General features: G+C 51.0%; 1 long non-coding RNA gene across 1 annotated transcript; it reads left to right on the forward strand.

The window, feature by feature from the left end:
* The first annotated feature begins 5,068 nt into the window (after nt 1-5,068).
* Nucleotides 5,069-14,671, forward strand: LOC128075911 (uncharacterized). The gene is made up of 4 exons (XR_008204148.1): nt 5,069-5,197; nt 9,516-9,587; nt 11,880-12,014; nt 12,808-14,671. It is a non-coding gene; the product is annotated as an uncharacterized LOC128075911 (long non-coding RNA).
* The last annotated feature ends 5,007 nt before the right edge of the window (nt 14,672-19,678 follow it).

The following is a 19,678-nucleotide window of genomic DNA, read 5'->3' on the forward strand; positions in this document are numbered from 1 at the left end:
GCATTTTTCCTCCATTTTTCCTCCATTTTTCCTCCATTTTTCCTCCATTTTTCCTTTTTTTTTTGGATGAGATGAGAGATGATCTGGGTATATTGCAAAGGGAGGCCGAAGGCGTCAGCCAGCGCTGTGCATCAGTGAGAATGTAAGGGTGGATGTAGGGGCTGGGGGGGTTGGGGTGCAGAGCCCACCAAGAGTGAGCAGGCTGTGTGCTGGGCTGGCAGCCGGGGGCCCCTTGGAGGAGCAGGCTGGGCTGTGCCTTTCCCTTCTGATTCGAGTATTGCCAACTTTCCCCCATCCTTCCTAAAACTAATGGCAACTTGTGAGCAGCAGTCAGCTTTGGCCTTTTATGGCTTGTGGGCATTTTCCTGCTTTCAGGGCAAGCCTGATTGCTCGGGTATAATGCAGCAGTTTTGCAGCCCCTGGAACCCATTCTTATGTGGGTGTGAGTGCTCTCAGTGGGGACTGCTTAAACAACACGTCTGCGTTTGAAATCCCTCTGTTTGGGGGAAGAAGTGTGGCTTGGATGGTTTGAGGCTGGGTGTGCTGCGCCGTGATGCAGAATGAGCACATTGAAACCCTTTGTGGATTGAGGGACAAGTCATGGGCAGAGCCATTAGGCTTGCTGTAGTTCTGCAGAAGCTGAAAGAGTGCCAGAATACCCTCGGATAAACACAGGATAAACCATGAAACAAAACCTTTGTGCTTCATGCAGTATTTGGCCAAAATGTGGCCATTGTGCCAATAGTGGATGCTGGTGGAATTGAAGCGAGTTGAACTGTACCTGTCCGGGGTGTTTGCTTTCTCTCTTGGGGTACTGGTTTAATTAAACACACCTAACAAAAGTCTTCAGCTGTTGTGAACTTCAAGGGCTCTCAGGGGCTCCTCCTGATAACGTGCCTCTCACTCAACAGGAGATTGGGGTGGGTATTTCTGTCCTTCATGGCGATCATCCTTCTGCCCACTGCAGTGATTCCAACCCCTCCACCCAGGGTTGCCATTGGATTTCACAGCATCTTTAACCAGCAGGTGCTCCAGTCACCTCCCTTTTGCTTGCTTTTGTGGATTTGGGGTTTCTTTCGTGAAAAAGGAGCACCTTTTTCTGCCAGCTGCAGCCCAAACGAGGAGCCAGGCAGTTGTGCCTGTAGGCTGACCCACAGTGCTCCTCTTCAGCCTCAAGAGATCATTAAAAATAACGAATATAAAAATTCCCTTCTGGAATGCGAAGAGAAAAATAATGTCCCCAGAGCCATGCATTCCTGCCCCCATCCCCATCACAGAGCAATGCACGCCTTCAGCCTCTCTGCCACACCAGAGCAAACAGACCAAACGCTGTGCTGTGCGTGTAATCTGGATGTATCTTTTACAATGAATCAAGCACAAACACTCCCAACCAAGTGCCCTCACTCAGCATAGGTCTATTTGCCAAACATGAAGGACGGAGGTGGCTGCCTCTCTGCTTGGTTAAAGTTACAGGGAAGTGTTTTTCTTTAACGTGGAAAAACAATGAGCAGACTGCATGGCTCTTCATCTCCCTTCTCCACACTGCTCCACTGTTGTCTCCACCCTGGTCCCAGGGCGTTGGGCTCAGACTGGGGATAGGGCGAGCTCTCCTTACAGCATTGGCAGCACACCAATAATCCCCAGTTATTTTGGAAAACAAGGCAGACAGGACTGTTATCTTGTTGGAAACTGTGGCTGCTGAGCTGGCATAGCATCTTGAAGCTGAAGTTTTACCCCGTGTTTGCACTCCTCTGACTTTCTGCTTGTGCACAGCTGGTATTTTGCTTTCTCTCATGCTTCTGGTTCTGTTGTGTCAGTGGTCCATGGCTGTGGCATACGTTTCTATTGGTATGAGCCAGGCAGGAATATCTGAACTTTGGGAATAAATGAGCCCTGGTGAGCAGCATATTGCATTTCTGGCTGACTGATTCTTATCTCTTATGCTGTTGAACACACTGACCATTTTCAGTCAATGGTGCTTTAATGTGCCAAGACTTCTGCTGCAGGGCACTTCTGAGCTCTCAGAAGGAGCCAGAAAGCAGAAAGCAAAGACGAATATCAGATCTTGGGTGGTTGGACTAGATGATCTTGCAGGTCGTTTCCAACCTTGTGATTCTGTGATTCTGTGATCTGGAGGTTGGTACCTGGGGGAGAGAGCTTGGTGATCCTCGAGGTCCTTCCAACCCAGGCCATTCTATGATTCTATGATTTGAAGACCACTAGAATGTAAACTAAATATGAACATTTGCTTTTCCTCTTCCTCCTCTGCTCTTTGGCAGGATGTTTCCTTTCTCTGCTGTCTCTCCATCTCAGATGTTGTCACTTGGATGCTGAATGCTGCATGGCGTTGGTCTGTTGGGGTACAACAGTGTGCAGCAGTGGTGTGTGGCACGGGGAGCCCTCATGCTGCAGGGGGGGTCTGTGGCCAGCCTGCTGTTACCTGCAGTGCTCAGAATGAACCCTCCATGAGATGCTTCACCACACCGGAGGATCCTGCTTGGGGAAATGCAGGATCAACAACACTCTGCTGTCAAAATATCTGCCCTTCGAGCTTTCAGAATCTGATGGGTCAAAACACATTGCCCACAGGCAGCACATCCCTGTGATGTACCATTTGCTCAGGCCGTGAGGCTTACAGCTTCCTACCATCTCACCCTTCTGAAGCAGCAGCCTGAGGACAGCAGCTCCTGCAGAATGATGTCAGTGCTGGGGTGACCCCAAAGGAAACATCTGGATCATTGAGAAAGAGAAGAAGGTTCAACCCCACTCAAACAGAGAACTTCATTCAGATGGTCCCCAGGAAAGGAAAGGAAAGGAAAAAATTATTAATACTGATATTTACACAGGGGGGAAAAAAGTCACTTTGCAGAAACCACAGCCTCTGCTGAAGGAAAATTCCTGAGCACATCTAACAGAGCCATCAGCAGCTCACTAATGCTGCAGTGTTCACTAATGCTTAATAGTTTGTCAGCGTTTCCATTCGAAATCCTTTCTGAAGAGCTTCATGAGAAGGCTATAAAAATCAAATGGAAGCGCAAAGCCTCATCCTGTTTGTGTGTTTGCTTTTAAATACACTTTTGGAAGGACATGGAAAACCATTTTCAATGCTGCAGGCAGATGAGAAAGAAAGCAAGTGCTCATTGGGATGGGTTTCCTTGCAGTCTGAAGGCTTTGTCTCTGAGCTGTGTCCTGCTAACTCGCTGCTGCTCGGAGCTCAGCACCTCTCCCATCCAGCAGGACTTTGCTAACAAGCATCAGGATGATTCTATCCAATTGTTTGCTCAAATCAGAGCCGTCCAGGAGCAGGTGCTGCTGGTGGCAGAGCAGTGCTGGAGCATCCAGAGATCCCTCTGCCTGGAGCTGGCAGCCTTCTCAGCCCCCAAGCCTCAGGTTTGCTTCCATCCAAAGGAGTGTCAGATTAACTGATTAATCTGTGATTTATTTCTCTCATTCTCAGAGCTATCAAAGCGCAGCTGTTTTCATTCATGAGCCCTGAGGGCCTGCCTTTATTAAGTGCAATTAACTTGAAGTGAAGGCATTAGAACACGAGCTGCTGAAAAGTGTTTCATTGGGTAAAAAAGTGAAATGGAATCCACAGAGAAGGAAAGTAAACCAAAATCCATAACGTTGGCTGGGTCACACAGAGACCTCTGGCAGCACCATTTCCCCAAGCCTGCGTGTCTCCCCAAACCAGACATCTTCCCCATAACCCTTTGCTTTCCTTCTCGTTGGCATCCCCACTAAGCCAGGAGCTCTTTTGGGTGGTATCTTCCTCTTTGCTCTCTGTGTTTCCCAGTAGCTCAATGGGGCTCTTCCAAGTGTGTCCCAGCAGCTTCAGAGCCTTTCATTTTTCTTGTCAATGCATTCATTTTGCAGACTCATTACTCATTTTTCCCCGTTGCACAAAGCAATTTCCAGTTGCGTGTGACCAACCCTTGTGCATGAAATCTCCCTTGAGGAGCTGCATCCAGCAGAGGTTTGGCACACAAGAGCTGCTCCAGGTGGGAGAGAAACACCCAGGGAGCCTCTCCTGCAGGCTGAGCTCGGGCACAGATTCCGTCCTGCTGCAGTGTGGGGTCTGGATGATTCTCTTTGCACAGTTCAGGGAACTGGCTGTCAGCTCTGCGTGCTGTGGCTCCAACAAAGGGAGACGCTGCTGTTTGGATGAGGGACACCAGCAATGCCAAAATCTTATCCCCTGTGCCGCAGGGACACGAGGAGCTGGTGATAAAACCTCAGTTTGGATGGAGCTGGGAGGACCTCAAACAATCGAAGGCACAGCCGGGCAGGAGCTCACCATTCTGCAGCCGTGAATAGAAGGAAGAAGCTGAATGTCAGGAAGCGTGCTGTAACAATGCACGCTGTGAGGCTGCACCGAGGCTCCCGAGGGATGCACCGGGCTGCAGGACGGATGCTGGGCGATACCATCACGTGCATACGGACAGCAGTCCTTCAGCACTGCAGCACGGTTTGCAATAGGCAGGGAGCAGAGCGCTGCTATTGCTAGCAACGTCCTCACACGGCGCTTTTTGATGCAGGGCTTTAAAGGGGTTGTTCCATACGGGGAGGCTGCGGATTGCCGTGCTGCACAGGCTGTCGACCCCGAGAGGAAGCCTTCTCTGCGCATTTCCTTAAGGAGTTTCTATCAATCCCGGTCATGCTCCCTCTAGAGGGCTGCTGCTGCCCTCGTAATCCCGTGGCGCAGTGATCTCCCGTCGCATCTTTGGGATCCCACTCTGTGCGCAGTGGTACTTCGGTGCTACGGAACAATTTGGGCTGTGCTGCAAAGGGGGGATTGGATGTCCCACTGCTCACGGCCCCATCAGGATCCCCCTGACCCAGAGACTGGGAAATGCCACCTGCACAGCGGCATCATCCACGGAGAGCAGAAACAGAGCTCTATGGGTACGATCCATGGAGATCTGGAGAGTCACACACAGCACCACAGCACGCAGCAGCATGGCTGCTATCAGAGGGTGTGTGGGAACTGTAGATCACGGCCTGAACCTCGGATTGAGCACCTGAGGCGAGCCATGAGTCAGCCCTGGGAGCACAGGTGAAGGCAATTCTGTGCTACTGGAAGAGGTGGAACCTGGCTGCACCTCTCCTGGACCCCATTTAAGAGCTGACTGCCAGTGGGGAAGGGTCTCTTCTGGAGATCATTCCTTGTGGAGTTTACTGTGAGCCTACAACATTGGTAAGCATTTTCATTTATCACCTTTCCACTGTAATAATCCTACTCAGCCTAACCTCTTTACACCTATTGGTGGCACACCTATTGATGGCACACCCAACTCGATAGAAATATGCTGGAAGAGATGGGAAATTAAATATTTCTGGTTTTCCTTGGTGATCCCTAACAGCTGGGATGGCTGGGGGCTTCCCTCACACCCATGGCAGAGGGGGACCCTTTAGGGGTATCTCAGCACAGGGAATGCTGAGTGAGAAGTGCTGCTGCATTGTGCTTCAGCCCCAAGCACTGCCAGCAAAGCCTATTAACAGAGCTAATTGCAGCAAGGCGGCTGCTTTGCTGCTGCACACACAGCCCAGCAGCGTCATGCAAACCAAAGCAGCGTTATCCGTGTTGCACCAGCACTTACCTCCTCCTCTCCAGCAGCCCATTGTTGGCAGCCCTTTGGCACCCCGTCAATCTGATTGCAATTAAGCTCTTAACAAAGCAGCCTTCAAGGCTGGCCGTTCGGGTTTTAATTGTTGGTGCTCTGAAAGGCTCTGCACAATGGGTATCACGGGGAATATACCACAAGCTGTAGTGGTAATGCCCTTGTTTGATGGTCTTGATAATTTCTGTGACTCATGGAAGCTATTTTGGTAGTGCCGTGTTTGTTTATCTGATTGCAAAGTGATTTCAGAGGGGAGAAAATGACGTCTTCAATGTCCTGCAGTAGGGCAATGTTTTCCTGAAGCATTTTTCTACCAGCAAAAGGTGTTCCCAGGGTTTCTTTCATTGGAGACTCCAAACAACAGCTGTGTTCCTGATGCAAGTAGGGTCATGTGTAGCAGAGCAGGAAAATGGGGAGATCTTGATATAGATATCAAGGTCTGGCTGTGTTGCCCATATACCAGTGTGAAAATGAAGCAAAGCCTGGGATTCACTTTGGAAATAGCTGCATTTACAGCTGAAGATGGAAGTGTTGAATTAAGCTGATTTCTTGTTGTCTTGTCCTACATCAGTTTCCAGAATGCAGAAGTCCTCTGTGCTGTGCTCTGTCATCCTGCACTGCCTGCAGCAACAGCAGGGAGCCCATGAACACCCAACTGCCCCCCAAAATGCAGCCATTGCCCTTCCCAGGTTCTTTCTAACACTCTTTTATCTCTTTGTTTTGCCCATGATCTTTATATTTTGTAATTCCGTGAACTGCTCTGTACATCTGTGCTGAAACAATGTAAAAGTAACGTTGGGTTTGACCAGATAAGCATCAGACAACTTCCTTTCTTCTTAATCTAGAAGTATCTCGTGGTAATTCAGTGCAAGAGGAGAACCTGGGGGTTTCCCTGATGCAGGGAGAGGTCTCTCCTCCAGCATTCAGGCAGGAAATTTGGCCTGAAATTACAAACAAGTCTCACTGGCGTTAGCCCACAACCCAATGTTCGTATCCACACCATATGTGATGGGACGGAATGAATGAAGGGTGAGAATGAATGAAGGTCCCCAGGAGGGGAATCGGGACAACTTTTCATGGAGAGAGGCAGTGAATGGGCCAAGCATTGCTCCCACTGCAGTGCAAACACCTGGCACCCAGGGACACATTGGATTGTCCTAGCAGCCTGTCACTGGTACAGGACGCAGCGTGCAGCTTGGGTGGGTGCAGCAATACAGACCAGCCCAAAGGACAGGGCTCTGAGCCACCACTTCCTGCAGATACGGGCAGCTCAGGGCACGCATCTCAGCGTGGTCTCCTTGTCAGACTTCATAACCGGCGCTGTGGTTCAGAACAAAGCCGGGTGCTGCCAGCAGATAACAGCAGATGGTTTTGGAGGGCTTCCTCGGGGTGCCTGAGTTGTGGGCTGGCTGTGTGAGACACCTGGACACTGCTCTGCTGCTGCCAACGGGCCATGGGGTGGGGAATGCAGGTGTCACGGTGCCGTGCACAGGGTTGGAGGGCACAGCACTGCATGGGGAGCACGTTCAGAGGTGATGAACGTTCAGCCCTGGGAGCGTGGCTGCTGTGGGGCACTTCAGCATCGTTCCATGGGTGATGAGTTTCTGTAATAATTTGCAGTTCCTCAATCGCCGTGTGCCCTTGATGAGGTGAACAGATGTCCTTTGGAGGGCATGGGCATTCCTGTGGTGCTGTTGGGTTGAAGAAAGAGCATCTAGGAGGGGAAAAAAAAAGAGAACAGACTGAAAAAATTCTTGTTATCCTATAGTGTGTGTGCTGCTGGGAGGAGGAGTGTGAGAGGCAGCTGGCCATGGCTGGGAATGGCCACCCTGCCAAGGAGCACCCTGATAAGGATGAAAATCCCAGTGTAACACTTCCCTTTGTTATCAGAGGGAAAGAAACACTTAAAAACATTGTTTTCCCAGGGGAAAGCAGCACCAACAGAGCAATGACTTTTTTCTTTAGCTTGTTCTCTGTTGACTAGCTGACACCAGCATGGCCATTCAGGCTGAGCATTCCCTGCCGCTTCACCCATCTCTGTGGATGCTCTGAGTTCAATCAGCTCCTGGTTCAGTGCATACCCTTCCTTGGTCAGGGCTGCAGGTGTGGTGTTCAGCAAAAGGAAAGCCAGGGTGAGTTTTCAGGGAATCCAGCTAGCAAATGATGCACTCACAGCCCACCAGCTTGCTCGGTACTTTTGGTACTTCTTGTAAATGGCTTTTATTAACCTCATGATTCCAAATGGCCCGGCTTCCAAACTCCTCTGCAGGGCCTGGCTCTGTGCTGCATTACAACGTGCCCAGAGGGAAGCACTGGAGCAATTCAGAGAGACAAAATGTGCTTAGAATCCATGGAATCTGCTCGGGATCTTGAGGCTGTCATCCCACTTCATGCAGCACGCTGACAGCCACACGTGGCACATAGCTTGCAGATGCCCCATCCCAGCAGGGCGACGGAGTGGGACTGAGCATCCAGTGCAGGGTGCTGCTGTGTATTGCTGTGTGCCACAGCAGGGCTCTGGTGGCCTTGTGACACAGCATTCTCGTGGGAATTCACAGTGATTTCTCACACAGTGACCAGTGGGTGCTATATTTGTCCTGGTGCTGGCACGTCTTTAAATAGCAGAGGTCACACTCCAAGTTTCCCATTTAAAGGGCTCAGCACCATCGCTTTCACTGAGTGCAGCTCTTCCAGAGCCATCTGAAAAGGAGCAGAGCCTCCTTGAGCACCGCTTTGATCCCACCAGCACTGTTCTGAACAGAAATCATTGCCAGTCGCTCCCTTTCTGTTGAGTTTTTGTTATACCCATTCTGTAAGCATTTTTCCTTTCTTTTTTTTTTTTTTTTTTTCTTTCTCTTCCCTTCCCAAACCACCTCCTCCCATCTCCCAGATCCTTCTGAGCTGCCCTCAAGTTGCTCATCTCCATTCTCATTGCAGCCTGCTGGTTCAAGCTGCCCTCGCTGCCTCACCTCGGATCAGTGCCTGATTTCCAACCATCCCCTGAGAAGCATGACCTCACCTTTTTGGCTAGGGTGCCCTGCTCCAGCACTGCTGGGACATCTGTTTGCAATGTGAGGGATAGAAAACCATTGCCTCCTTTCTTTTGTTTCCATCATCTTGGTTCTTTGCACTTAGACTCAGCTCCTGCTAATTTGTCATGCTGATGGCTGCACCTCTGAGCCCAGCAGTGCTTTCAAGCTGCCCCAACTGAGTGAGGCCAGCCCAGCCTTTTGCTTCCCAATCTCTTTCTTTCTGATGTGATTTTAGTTATTCTTCTGACTATGCTGTCTTTCAGTGAGGATTGCGTTGGCAAATGGCTGTTCAATCTGAGCTTTCTGCAGCACCAAAAAAGTGCCAGGCATGGGAAATGAGCCAGAGGAGAGGCCCTTCTGGGTGGAAAGAGGTGATTGCAGCAGCTCTACAACTGTTTCCAGTAATGGTCCTTTGTTTGGAGAAGGAGAGAAAGATTCTCCTGATGACGGGAGAAAACTTATCCAGTGCATGGGGTGACCGCTGGGGTTGGGGTTGGGGTTGGGTTGCAAGAGGGTGGAGTGAGAGTGAACTTCAAGGTTCTGCTTTCCTCATCCTCTGAGCCCTCAGGGGCAGCAGAGCTCTCTGTGTGTTGGCTGTGTGCTTCAAGCTGTGCAGGAGGGAGGTATGCAACCCCTGCAGCTCACTTCCCAGAGAGAGAAGGGATGAGGAGCCCAAATGGCACTGGCTGCATTTGGGGAACACTGGAGAAGGTGGAGCTGTGGGAAGCACCACAGCTTCTCACCACTGCAGAAGCTTTGCTCTCCTGTTGGTGACCCTCCTTGTTTTAGTTGTGCCATGAACACGTGTATGACAGTCACTCTGTCTTTGCAATGTCAGAGTTAAACTTTCCCCTTATTTTAGCAGAACACATGGTTTTGCTTAGCACTGGCTGAGGAATTACAAGCCGTATGTCTTGAATATGTATCTGCCAAGGTAAGTAATCTCTGCTGTGAACTTGAACAATCAAAGCTCGGGGTTATTTGTTTTCCTATGTATAGATTAGCCAGCTGCACGTCTCCAACATTGGTGGATGTTTTTGCTGAGCACACCCCCATGGTTGCACTGAGCCATCACTGGGAGGGGACCTGGGAGCCCTGCAAAGCACAGTGAGCCATGGCTATTGCAATTTCCATCATCAGGTCCTTGCAGAAAGAATATCAGGTACAACAGGAGCTCTTCAGTAAGTAATGAGTCAAGGTATCCCTTTAAAGCTGCTGTCATGGCTGCGTGGGCACAGGCAGCATTTTGGGACCGTTTTGTTGGTTTGCACAAGCTGCTTCTGCAAAGAAATTTCATTTTGCACTCTTTGGCACTTAGGATTTACCTCTTATCTTGTGGTTTAAACATAGGTAGGTGTGAATAGAGCAGTAGAGTCAATCCAGACTGCACAAGGAGTGAGGAAATGCACTGTTTTGGTTGTCTGCACAATTTTTGCACCAGGAAGAACAGCACTTTCCCCATCAGATGCTGCTCTGCATAGTGCACAGAATGATAAGCAGCAGGTTGCAGGGCTTGGAAAACTGTCTTGAGTCTATGTAAAGAGTTTATCTATCTCAGGGGCTTTACTTATTGCCTGCTTTCAAAGGATTCTTCAGTGCCAAATGGATTCCTGGGTATGGTTGGGAGAAAATATCAGAATGGGATTTGGAAGCTATCCATCATAATGTGCCTTTATAGCACAGAGCAAAAGAGATTTGAAACGTGGGGGCTAGCTGATAACAGGCTGCATTAAACACCCATTTGTTTTGGTCCTGGAGCTGTTTGTGTGCACGAAGCACTGCAGGATCTCTTTTCTCCCTGGAGCCGGGCCCTGAAGGATGGCATCAGCTTGGCTGGAAAACCTCCACCTGTGCTCCTGGCAGGGCTTGCATGCAGCCATCCTTTGCTGCTGGAGCCACAGGTGGAGCAGCAGCAGGCACAGAGCCTGCCAGGGCTGGAGCTCAGCAGAAATGCATCCAGAGAGCAAAGCTCGGTGCTCTGAGTGGCACAGGCAGTGGGATGCAGGCTGCTCTGTGCTCAGTCTGCATCCCCCCTCTGCAGGGAGGTGTGAGGTCAGGAAGGAAGGAAAGTGTCTGCTCCCTCCTGCCCCAGGGAGCAGCTTGCAGGGAAGGAGCAGGAGGAAACAGGGATTGCTGCAGGGATCACCATCCGGCTCTCCAACAGCACTGCTGCCCCACACCAGCACAGATAATGCAAAAAATCCATCATCAAAGGGACATAGAGACAGTGAAATCTGCTCAGCACAGCTCCCAGGGCTGTGACCTGCGTGTGAGCTTTGCTCAGCTAGGGACAGGCAGGAACCTGGCTCTGCCTGCCACGTCCTGAGGGTTTTGTTAGGTCCACGGAGCATTGCTCTGATTCATTTGGGGTTCTTGTTGCTAATGTACCCGGGAGGATTTCCTGAGCTGCATCTATTCTGAGCCCTCTGAGCCACAGCACTGAGGTGTCTCAGCAGGACCTGAGCACAGCGAGCCCTGTGTCAGCCCCCAGGCTCCAAAATAGCCCCGACCCCGGGGATGAAAGGAGCCCACAGCACATCCACAAAGCATTGCAGTGGAGCACGGGGACCTGGTGGCCAATGCCACCATGAATGTGCTGCTTGTGGAGGCGGACGTGCCGCTCACACAGGCACTGAGGCTGTGCCGTCAATGAGATCTTGTTCAGGGCTCTGCTGCTTCGGTCCTCATTGAACGTGGAAGCTGCTGTGAATTTGATACCTCCAGATTCAAACTCCATTACAGAGCACAGAGGGGGGAAGAGGAGAACTCGCTGAGCTGGATTTTCAGGTACACTCAGCCCTTCTCACCAGTTTTTTTTCTCCTTTTTGCTGGCTCTCCATATTAGAGAAAGCAGAGAGCTTGGCGCAGCTTTAGAATCCCCTGCCAGCATGTCAGCCCCCAGCAGCTCATGGGTCACTGGGGGGGAAATAACCCACAGCTGCAGTGTGCCATAGAGGCAGCCCCTCCGCCATGGACAGCAGGGAGATGTCATTCACAAGGGGGGTTTTGTACAGAGCAGAAATCTGGCGTGAGAGCTGCAGGGCACTTCTCTGCCCATTGGGTTTCCCAGACCCCAGCACCCACAGCTCAGCACTGGGATGCTCAGCTCTGCCAGAAGGGCAGCAGCATTGCTCTGGTGTCTGAGCAGTTCTTTAGGGAGGTTCTAATTAGCGGGCAGGCATCCTGTTAGGTCAGGACAATTATATTGACTTTTTCCATTTTCCAGGGGAGCCAATTAAGCTGCCGGCTGTGGGGCTGAGCTGCTGCCTCTCCGTGAACCTGGTGGAAAACTGAGAGAGATTTTTCCTAAAGCTGAGCAAACTGGGCTTCTGGAAAGGCAGCTGGAGCCAAGAGCAGGCAGGTAGAAATTAAAAGAATTAGAGACTTAGCCTGAGCGTGGCGTGCAATGCTGTAAGCTTGGAGGACACTCAACATTGTTTTATGGCCCTGAGATGACTGTAGAACACTGCAAGCATCCCCAGGCTGCCTCTATCTCACACGGACCTGGAACTGCACAGAGAGTGAGCAGCAAGGTGTGAGGCACAAGCTGGGGCTTCAGCACAGCGATAGGCACAGCAGTGCCTGTGGGTGGCTCAGATTCATCTCTGACACCATAGGTTTTCCATACTAATAATAATTAATCTGTACACTGCCTGCTACCTGGCTGGGGTGGCCGCTGCCTCAGCACTCTGTGTGTCAGAGCAGAGGAGATGCAGCTAGAGCAAAGGTGCACTCTCTGCCCATTTTTGGGTCCTGGCTGTAGGGCACACGCAGGACAGTGCGCACTGTAGCAACACAGAATGAAGTCCTGATGGATCACAAGGTGAAGTGCAAACCCCATTGAACGGGTCCTGGGCATCAAATCAGGCTCCCATAACGGCCTCAGCCGTCGCCTGGCTCTGCTCTGTCAAGTTACACTGCACAATAAAACCATATAGGAAAAGAGCAAATGGACACTGCCAGATTGATTTTCGTTTGCCTGGTGTTTTTTTTTTTTAGCTCAGTGTTGAGGAAAGGCTTCGGTAGGAAGCAGTAATGTTATTCATCTGGCTGTAAGAACTGCTGGGTTGGGTGTCTGTTGCCATGCTTGATACCTTGCAGCTGCTCAGGGTTAGTTAATTATCTGCTTAGAAGAGGAATTCATATTTTCACAGGGTGACTGGAAGGCGGATGGAAACGTGCAAGAGAGCAGAAACACAAATGTTTGGGCAGAGCTGGAAAACGCTTCCCACAGCCGACCACGCAGCTGCAGCTCATGCCAAATGCTGTTTGCTTTCTGGGTGATGGATTTGTCATAAGGGCTAAGTTGCTGGGATAGCTCAAAGTGAGCACAGCCATGGCTGGTGCAGAGCTGGGCTCTGGGGGAGCAGCGTTACGCTTGGTGTTGGTGTGATCTCAGGACACCGCTGCCATCCCTGCGCTGGCACTGGGGAGGGTTGTGCCCAATGATGGGGACGTGCCCTCGGTCCCCCATCTCAGTGATGGCATTGCAGGGTTGCTCCATGTGAGCGCGGTCGGAGCCGTGCTGGAGCCCTGTTCAGTGGGACAATGGGCAGCTCTGGGTGCAGCACTCGAGGTCTTCCTGCAGGCTTCCTGAGGGCTGCCCTCGCCCCGTCTGCAGCCCTGGGACACGCAGCCCGGCCATGCAAGCACAGTGCAGATGGGAACAGGTCCACTGCTGGTGCTGGGGAGGGAAGGAGAGCCCAAGTCTGGAGAGGGAACAGCGTCCTTCTCCCATTCCCCCGTCAGCAGGTTGGCACTGAGGGCTGATCACGTGCTCATGTTGGAATTTAAAGAATATCTTTGCTCGTGTTTGTTGAAAAGCACAAAATGAAACCTTGCCTTGTTCAGTCTGTTCAGTCTCTCCCTTCCTTTCAGCTTTTTCAGCTAATAATAGGCACATGTAAGCGATTAGCATAACCTCGTGTGACTTCCCTAGTGTTTGTGCAATCCTCAACATGTGCTTTATCTTCTGGGCACCAAGTGAAAGCGTTTGGCACTTCTCACAGAGCAGCTTTGCCATCCCTCTGGGATGCTGAGCAGCCTCTATAGCAGCCCCCCATGCTCCCCACACCCAAAGAGGATCAGTTACTTTGTTCTGATCAAAAACACCTTTTAAATTTAATCATTTAATTTTCAAGGTAGTTGTTCACTTTGCCTGTGCTATGTGGTTTCAGTCCTCGGTTCCCTTCTTCGTTGCTAACAGAGATGTTGGGCAGCTGTGGGCTGCCTGGACAGGTCCTGTCTCCATCCCGTTCTTCTGACCCCCACATCCTTTCCCTTGCCTGGGTGGAGCGATGCCAGATGCCAAAGTTAGAGGGGAAAAATGAACTACAATCTCAGAAAATACTTATTAACCATTCAATAGTTGGGTCTTGGTGCCCCATTTGCTCCAGCTGGGAAGCAGTTCCCAAAGGAGCCCAACTGTTTTGAAGGCTCATTACTGACATTGTGAACTATGTACCACACCCAACGAGTTAAAGAACAACACAAGTAATGCAGAGCAAATGAGCATTGGGATTTACAGCTTGGCTGGTTACACAGGTTGTGGATGAGCCGCTCTCTGCTTCATGCCTGGGATTATTTTCCAGGCAGTCTGGGGGAGGTGGAGAAATAAAAGCAGGTTTATGCTGTCCACAAGAAGGGTGATGCTGTGCTGCAGTAGCAGTGAGGATAATACTGATCCTGCTGGAGCTCCTGCAGATGGAGCAGAAATGCCATCGTGTGTGAGGACAGGTAGAGGAAGACGCACCACGATTTGAGCTATTTGGTTTATCTCTGTTTGTGGCTTGGGGCTGGGAGTCTGGAAGTGTTTTGGCATTTCCTAAATGCCTCTGATAAGCGGGGTAGGAGCCCCTCTTGGGAACCAGGGAAGGTCTGCTGGGAATGGGAAAAGCCACGGCCAGGGCTGCGTGCATGGGCTGAGCTGAGCAGCCCTGTGCTGGCAGAGCCAGGATGCTTGTGGCTGCGTTTCTGATGTCCCTGCTTCTAGGACATGAGTAATCAGCTCATAGGCCATAAAAAAGCAGATAAGCTCTAACAGAGGTTAAAACACAGAGGGCCCCATTATCTGTGGCTGGCCTCTATCATCTGCCCCTGCTCTGAGCTCTCCCAGGAACCTCATTTCTCTGCAGTTTGACCCAAAGCACATCTGTGTGCCACTTCCCTGCAGCTGCTGTGTGCGTTCACATCCGCTGGGAGACATGGGGCAATGGGGCACTGCATGGGAAAAAGGAGCCACGGAGCATCTCAGCATCCCAAGGCACCCGTTGGGGCTGCAGGGACAAATAGGGTCTCTCCACCAGAAAGCAGCTCTTCCTGTCTGTTGGACCACAAAACCCGTGCTTGAGACACAGCACAACACCTGGAGCTTCCAGGGAGAGGAGCTGCAGTGCTGCAGCAGCACATCTGTGCATGGAAGCATTGCATCTCATGAATCCAAACCCCACCCAGCAGCAGCGCAGGACCCGGGCGCCCTCCTTACTCCAAGCAGCACTCAGTGCTATGGAGTGAAGTAACTGGGCAATTTAATTAATTGTCACACATACGAGGTACCACAAAATGATTTTAAGGCAAAGGGTCAAGCTGGTTTCCCTTTCTTTTACATTTAAACCCGTTCTCATTGTGTGCAGAGCTTATCTGGGATAAAGCGTTTCACAGTCAACATGCACAGCACCACATTCAGCCAGGAAACGTCTTTTTGTCCTTTGTGTTCCGTTGCTTCTCTCTTTTTTTTTTTTTTCCCTTAAACTTTAAATGGATCCTCCTCTAAATCTCAAGGTCACTGTTGAATATTTGGAATAGTTGGTCGGATGCCAAAGTATTTTCATTGCTGGCGTTTCTCTCCTTGGAGAATTATTGCAGACAATGAAATGTGGCTTCTTCTACATTTGTGTCGGGGAGGACCCCCCCCAAGGCAAGCAGTTGTGTAACCTGGACCTTGGCTTGAGTTTTGTACTGCCTTGAGTGGGACAAAGAGTTTCATGGTGTGTTTGATTGCCAAAACTCCGGCTGTGGTGTCGCAGAGGTCCCGTTTTGGGGCTCCGTAAGGAATTGTCACACATGGCACAGTGGAGCCCACTGCAGGAAGTGGTTGGCTGCTTGGTGGTTTGGATCGAGCATCTGAATGGGCCCCACCTTCCTGTATCACAGAGTCATAGAATCACAGAACAGCCCGGACTGGAAGGGACCTCAAGGATCTGAATCTCAGCCCCCTGCCGCATGCAGGGCCGCCAACCTCCACATTTCATAGCAGCCCAGGCTGCCCAGGGCCCCATCTGACCTGGCCTTGAACACCTCCAGGGATGGACGGGGCATCAGAGCCTTTCTGGGCAGCTGTTCCAGCACCTCACCGCTCTCATAGTACAGAACTTCCCCCTGACATCCAACCTCCATCTGCCCTCCCCCAACTCCAAACCATTTCCCCTTGTCCTGCAGTTATCTACCCTTCCAAAGAGTTGACTTTGCCATTTGGTGATATGTTTTTGGAATTTCACAGCAGAACAAACCAGTGAAGCTCTGTCTGTGATGCTCTCCAAAGACACCCAATGACCACTGTGTTGTTTGCCTCACCCTGAGCTTTATTTGCCCCAAGGAAGACATTACTTCCTTCTGTGTGAACAAACCTGTGCTCAAACAAAATGTGTTCATTTTCATTTCCTTCCAGACCACAACTTTCAGTCCTGCCCTGGGGCGATGCTGACACGCGGTGCCTGCAGGGCACTGTGGGGTGGAGCTGTGCATCTCCTCTCCTCTCTCCCATCCCCACGGCTCCCTTCCACCTTGGGACCCTCCACTATCTCCCACTGCCAGCACTGCAGTTTGTTTGTGCATTCCTTTCTCTACTCCTAATGAAAATCCAAGCAGCCTGCAATGGGAACAAGCCCAGCCCATGGAGGGGGGAAGAGCTCTGGGCAGAGTGGGGTTGCTTGAACCTTTGTGTGCAAGTAATGTGGGGTGGATGGTGAGGTTTGCAGTCACAGTAAAACTCACTCGGGGCCATCCTTAGAGCATCACCTGCTCCTCGCCCTTTGCAAGGCTGCACACAGCCCCAGGATGGTGGTTTCCCCAGCCCTGAAACCCAGCTGCCATCAGCAGAGGTGCTGTTATTTTGTTACCATCTCTTTTCTGGCTCACTCACTATTTTCTTGACACAGTTGCCTCCAACATCTGCTTCTCGTCTCTGCTCTGTGGCTGTGGATGCATTCAGAAATGCCTTTCTTCTTTCAGCTGCTTGATGTGCCTCTTGTCTTGTCAACAAAACTCGCAGCTAACTGAATTAAAAAATAATTGTCAAAGTGGCTATTGCATATTTTACCCACAAGTAATTCAATTCAGCTTCCTTGTCATGGAACATGGGGAAAAACAGCCAGGCGAGCCTGAAACTGCTCAGGAGTCCAGAGCTAAGCTGAGCTTGTCCTGCAAGTTGAACTGAGAGCTTCTCTCTCCTTTCTACCAGGCAGCTTTAGCAACTTTCCCAGTCTCAGGTTCTGTGCAGGATGCTCAGGACCCGACCTGGGGCTCAGCATCACAGCCCAGGATCTGTGCCCAGCGGGCATCCAGGTGACAGCAGCTCCTGGTAAGAGGCTGTTCTGAATGTCATGGCTGTCCCAATGTCAGCTGTGTCTGATTCTTTGACTTGTGTCATCTGTTGGCACAAAAACTCTCCGTTTTGTGCTCCAGCTCTGCCTGCAGCTGCCCTCACTTCTCTCCTCCCCCATAAGCACAGGCTTGCTGCTTCTGGATAACAGAGGCTGCAGCTCTGAGGCATTGCTGAAAAAGCAAAAACAACTTCTGCCCTCAGCAAGGAGCAACGTTTTGCCTGAGCTGGAGGTCAGCAGCTCCACGATCTGCACAGCACTGCCTCCTGCCTCTGATATACCTGCAGCCTCCTCAGAGAAAAGCCCTTTTTCTTCTCCAAATGTCTCAATCCGTGTGACATTTTTTCTATTCCATGTTATTTATATCTTGGACAGAGCTTGCCCTTAGGATATAACATCTCTCCCTGGTGCAGTGTTTCCGTATTGCTGTGTCTGAACCTCTCTTGCATCTTGTTTCAGCCACCTAACAGCACATCTGTGCTTTCTCATGTAAAATAACAACACTGAGCCCCACAGCTGGGGGTATCCCAAAGCATCCCCCACCCCTCCAGCCCCACCAGAGATCCCAGATGCCCCACAGATGATCTTCAGTGGTCTTTTCCAACCTCCATGAAGGCTTCTAGGATTGTATGATTCAAAACGGCTTTACAAGGAGGAAAATGCAGAGTGTGGGCTGGGTGGGGTCTGTGGGGCAGCACCAGAGGTCCCAATCCCAGGGCTGGGGTCTGCCAGGGCCGCATCTGTGCTTTGCTTCAGTAGACACAGGAAAATCTAATTTGTTGCTGCATGTTTGCAGGTCTGAAAATGTAAACTGCACTGAAGTATTTGCTTATAGCATGACCTCTGAACCCGAGGCTTGCTCTCTGCTCTGGGGTGAATTCCAGCTAACCACTGTGCTGCTGTGTTTACAAGAAAAATGCATGTTTTCTGCATTCTCAGGGCCACAGCTTGTCTCGTTAACAATGTTCTTTGGGAAAAGAAGGCAAGCCAGCCCTGCTGCCCTGCCAAAGCTGTCAGATATTCCTCTTCTTCTCCTTCAAGAAAGAAAGAAAAGAAAAAGAAGCTGCAGGACAGGCAGGCAGGCAGCTCTTGTGAAGGATGCTGGCTCCCCACTGTGGCAACGAGTGTGAGCTTACTGCTGTGTGTGGCGCATCCCAGCTGGGGTGCGATGGATGGCAGTGGGGTGCAGCACCCAGCCCTCACCCTGCAGGAGCTGCATGGGGTGAATTGTGCCTCCTGCAACGCAGGCACTTCCCCACGGCCCTGCAAACAGAGTGCTTTGTGCCCGGCGCTGGGTCACAGCCACACTGAGCTCCATCCTCGAGGGAAAGCCAAAAACAATGTGTGTGTGAAATCAAAACATTGCAGATGCTTCTTATTGGCGCTGCTGACATCGAAAAGAGAAACAGATGCTTCTGGTCTGGCTGTCTGTCCGGCCTGATTTTAGGAGAGGAAATAAAGTAAGAATTGAGCTGTGCAGTCCGTCACATCTGTGGTGTTGGGTGCTGTAAATCCTGGGTGTGTGGCTGTGGCAGATGTCAGCCGTCAATGAGCACCGTGGTCTGAGGAAATAGCGCTGCCCAGCAGAGGGCCCCTGGCGTTGGCTTTATGGTCAGGGAAGGTAGAAGTGGAGCGAGGCATTAAGCAGAGATTCTGGCTGTCTGACTGAGAAATGCCTGGAGAAAGAGGGTCTGAAAAGTAGGGTGGAGGGAGGTGTGATGGCTGGCTGTCCTTCCTTCCCTAAATACCATGCAGCCTCTGCTGCAGCTGCTAATCCTGCACCAAAGTGATTAAGGTCACGTAACAACTCAGGTAAAGAGTCTTGCCTGTCCTGGTTGGACTGTCCAAGCACTCCCACTGCACAGCCCGGGTTTGGTGCATTCAAACTTCCATCTGCTGGGGCCAATGAAAGGTGGGTGACGTGGGCATCGTCTCCCTGGCAATGACACCACCACAGCAGCCATGGAACGGTGGTCACCTCTGCCGGTGCAGATCTGCACGTGCATGCTATGCAAGCCTTTGCTCATTGCTGGTGAAAATGCAGAGCTGATGGCAGTGACCGCGTTGGAAGTCAGTGTTTCATAGCCAAGGATATCCTCTGCCTATAAAAAAAGTGTCATAAAGCTCTCTGTATGACCAGCTTCCATGGCAGTAAGCAGGAGGCATTACTTTGGGAGCGACCCACGTGAAACAGGAGGTATTACTCTGGGGCAAGGCAAAGGGAGGCTTTCCTTCCTTTCTCCCCACTGAAGCTCTGTGTTTCCTATGGCGCCGAGCTGAGCCCCACGAAGCGCAGCAGCAGAGGGCACTCTGTCCCCGGCTGTGTTCACTCAGAGCTGTCGGCAGCTGCGAAGTCTGGGGTCGTTTTTGTGTGTCTGTGATTTTTATTTTTATTTTTTTAAGGATGCAACTTCTGTTTCTCATT

Source organism: Tympanuchus pallidicinctus, unplaced genomic scaffold, assembly GCF_026119805.1.
Source record: "Tympanuchus pallidicinctus isolate F22 unplaced genomic scaffold, pur_lepc_1.0 scaffold13, whole genome shotgun sequence".
Classification (NCBI taxonomy): domain Eukaryota; kingdom Metazoa; phylum Chordata; class Aves; order Galliformes; family Phasianidae; genus Tympanuchus; species Tympanuchus pallidicinctus.